This window comes from Lolium rigidum, chromosome 6, assembly GCF_022539505.1.
Source record: "Lolium rigidum isolate FL_2022 chromosome 6, APGP_CSIRO_Lrig_0.1, whole genome shotgun sequence".
NCBI classification, from domain to species: Eukaryota; Viridiplantae; Streptophyta; class Magnoliopsida; order Poales; family Poaceae; genus Lolium; species Lolium rigidum.
Window position 1 is genome coordinate 174,473,806 of NC_061513.1, and position 3,805 is coordinate 174,477,610.

At 49.1% G+C, this 3,805-nt stretch overlaps 3 non-coding genes across 3 annotated transcripts; all 3 read left to right on the forward strand.

The window, feature by feature from the left end:
- Positions 1 to 518: 518 nt before the first annotated feature.
- Positions 519 to 637, forward strand: LOC124668707. Its single transcript, XR_006991803.1, has one exon. It is a non-coding gene; the product is annotated as a 5S ribosomal RNA (ribosomal RNA).
- A 181-nt stretch (positions 638 to 818) lies between these two features.
- On the forward strand, positions 819 to 937 carry LOC124668823. Its single transcript, XR_006991901.1, has one exon. It is a non-coding gene; the product is annotated as a 5S ribosomal RNA (ribosomal RNA).
- A 187-nt stretch (positions 938 to 1,124) lies between these two features.
- LOC124668925 lies at positions 1,125 to 1,243 on the forward strand. Its single transcript, XR_006991989.1, has one exon. It is a non-coding gene; the product is annotated as a 5S ribosomal RNA (ribosomal RNA).
- The last annotated feature ends 2,562 nt before the right edge of the window (positions 1,244 to 3,805 follow it).

The window sequence follows — 3,805 nt, forward strand, 5'->3', positions numbered from 1 at the left end:
GGTTTCGGCTGTGATCTCGTCGAGAGGCTAAGTGCTACGGTGACCTAGCTCTAGACTTATGATGGCTAAAGTTGCTAGGATTGATTGTGTGTCCCTCGGCAGCCCCTCTCCTGGCCTTTATATAGGAGGCCAGGTCTCAAGAGATCTGTCCGGGTACGACTAGGTTTACAAAAGACCTAGCTCTAAACTTTCCTTGTTCGGCTCCTCTCTGTCTTGTTCTTCAAGGAATCTTCTCCAGCACCGTCCTAGTGGCCCGCCTTGCCATCGGGTATCTTCATGGGCCTCCAGTTGGGCCGCACAGGATAGGGCAATGTCAGTTACCCGAAGGGTAATGCCCACGTCACACGGCAAGATTCATGGTGAAGTTAGGGCGATATTTTTCTTGCGGGCACTCGTGCTCGGCTATTGGTGATGGGAAACGGCGGTGGGGATGGAAAAGCGGGATGGGCATGGTACAAAATAGGGGAGAGAAGGAGCGGGAGGGGCAAGCATAAGGGAAAATGAGTGCAGAATATGTCGGATGCGATCATACCAGCACTAAATCACCGGATCCCATCAGAGCTCCGAAGTTAAGCGTGCTTGGGTGAGAGTAGTACTAGGATGGGTGACCTCCTGGGAAGTCCTCGTGTTGCATCCCTCCTTTTTGGCAACATTGATGGTGAAGCTAGGGCGATATTTTTTTTTACGGGCACTCGTGCTCGGCTATTGGTGATGGGAAACAGAGGTGGGGATGGAAAAGCGGGATGGGCATGGTACAAAATAGGGGAGAGAATGAGCGAGAGGGGCAAGCATAAGGGAAAATGAGTGCAGAACATGTCGGATGCGATCATACCAGCACTAAAGCATCGGATCCCATCAGAACTCCGAAGTTAAGCGTGCTTGGGTGAGACTAGTACTAGTATGGGTGACCTCCTGGGAAGTCCTCGTGTTGCATCCCTCCGTTTTGCGTAACGCGGCAAGATTCATGGTGAAGTTAGGGCGATTTTTTTTGCGGGCACTCGTGCTCGGCTATTGGTGATGGAAAACGGCGGTGGGGATGGAAAAGCGGGATGGGCATGGTACAAAATAGGGGAGAAAATGAGCGGGAGGGGCAAGCATAAGGGAAAATGAGTGCAGAACATGTCGGATGCGATCATACTAGCACTAAAGCACCGGATCCCATCAAAACTCCGAAGTTAAGCGTGCTTGGGCAAGAGTAGTACTAGGATGGGTGACCTCCTAGGAAGTCCTCGTGTTGCATCCCTCCTTTTTGCGGAACGCGGCAACATTCATGGTGGATCAGGCCGAGGCTGCACGCCTTCTTTTCACCGCGCTTCAAAATTGTTGAAGCGGGCCAGTCGTTGGGGCGTTCTTGGTAGTAGCGGCGGAAGCTTCCGGCGCAATCTTCTTCATTGCAGCTGCGGTCCTGGGAAGTCCTCGTGTTGCATCCCTCCTTTTTGCGGCACGCGGCAACATTCATGGTGGATCAGGCCGAGGCTGCGCGCCTTCTTTTCATCACGCTTCAACATTGTTGAAGCGGGCCAGTCGCCGGGGGCGTCCTTGGTAGTAGCGGCGGAAGCTTCCGGTGCAATCTTCTTCATTGCAGATGCGGTGATCTTTGCACCGGTGGTGCTAGTATCAACACTGGCAGCGGCAGCGGCGCCCTTCTTCTTTACCTTCCTGAAGTTTCTTCGAAGATAGCGGTGGTTGAAGCGTGACGATGGTGGCGGCGTGTGATACGTCTCAAACGTATATATAATTTTTGATGATCCATGCTTGTTTTACACCAATTCATATGTGTTTTCTTTACACTTCATTGCACTTTTACATGATTTTCGGCACTAACCTATTAACAAGATGCCACAGTGCCAGTTCCCTGTTTTCTGCTGTTTTTGTATTTCAGAAAAGTTGTACAGGAAATATTCTCGGAATTAGATGAAACAAAAGCCCAAGTCAATATTTTACCGAAACAAAGACGAAGTCCGAAGGAGGGTGGAAGAGGCGCAACAGGTCGGCCATACCTACCCTAGGCGTTGCTTGGACCTGGCCCGCGCCTATGGGTGGTCTGGGCCCACCAGGCGCCTCACCGACCTAAATCCTCCGCCTATTTATACATCTTCTCCAGAAAACCCTGGATACCCGAGCCTCCATCCACAAAAAGTTCCGTCGCGGCCGCCATCGCCGAACCCATCTCGGGGGATTCTGAAGCACTTCCCAGCACCCTGCCGGAGGGGGAAATCATCGCCGGAGGCATCTACATCGCCATGCACGCCTCCGAAGTGATGCGTGAGTACTTCATCCCTGGACTATGGGTCCATAGCAGTAGCTAGATGGTTGTCTTCTCCACCTTGTGCTTCATGTATCGATCTTGTGAGCTGCCCTACATGATCAAGATCATCCTTATGTAATGCTACATGTCGTGTTTGCTGGGATCCGATGAATATTGAATACTATGTTGAGATTGATTATATATTCATGTCATATTTTATTTGTGATCTTGCATGCTCTCCATTGCTAGTAGAAACTCTGGCCAAGTGGAAACTTATGACTCCAAGAGGGGGTATTTATGCTCGATAGTAGGTTTATGCCTCTAGTTTCCTGGGAGAGTGACTTTATAACTACTAAGGTTGTAGATGTGATGTTGCTACGAGGGAGAAAGCCACAATGTTTTATCCAGGGGTAACTCTATTGTTTACTTTACACACATTGGTTAATGCGATAGTCTGTTGCTTGCAACTTTATACTGGAAGGGGTGCGGACGCTAACCTGAAGGTGGATTATTAGTCATAGACGCAGTTGGATTACGGTCTATGTATTATGTTGTAATGCCCAATACCAAATATCATAGTAATCATCTTGTCATGTATGGTTGATGTTCTGTCAATTGTTCAGATGTAATTTGTTCACCCAACATGTTATTTGTTTATGGAGAGACACCTCTAGTGAACTGTGGACCCCGGTCCTATTTCCTTTACTGATTAATTCAACCGCAATCATGTTATGTTTACTTTCTGCAAACATCTCCTTCCATTCGATATGTCTAATCGTTTGTGCTCAGCAAACCGGTGAGATTGACAACCTCACTGTAAGTTGGAGCAGAGTACTTTGGTTGTCTTGTGTGCAGGTTCCACGTTGTTGCTGACACCGGTAGTGCGCCCTGCCACCAGAAGTCACGCCTTTCTCCTACTGGTCAATTAAACCTTGGTTTCGTACTAAGGGAAAACTTGTTGTTGTGCTCATCACACCTTCCTCTTGGGGTTCCCCAACAGCGTGTCCGCATACGTCGAGTACACGCCATCAGCGTGGCAGTTACGTACGAGTTGCAAGAATGAAGGAAGAAGAAAGCAATGCGAAGAAGAAGGATAAAATCCGCATCCCTTTTTATAAAGGGGAAAAGTTATCAAGGATCTGTGCCGTAAACGTTGGACACAGATTTGGGTTGCCACGTGTCACGTTAGCAATCATACCAAAGGACAAGTACCTCCACTACACGCAGAAATCGAGGAGACGCCTCGGATGAAGTGCAATGATCGGTCATTTCCCAAACAGACTGGTCAGAGCAGGGGTGGGCCTGTTAGGTCACGTCCCGTCAAACTCGCAGCTGCAGTTGCGACGTGATTAATGATGTCACCAAAATTATCGGCTTCTTATAGTAATAGCATTCGAAACAAACTTGGCATTCGACGAAATCTACAGCATTGGGCTCCTCGGCTTGAGTCTACGCACGGTTGCAAGCATCCGTCCCTAGACTCGGGGGCTACTCCCATCGGGAGCGCTAGACGCGCACCCGATAAAAAACACTGAAGCAGAAGAAAAACGAACCCGA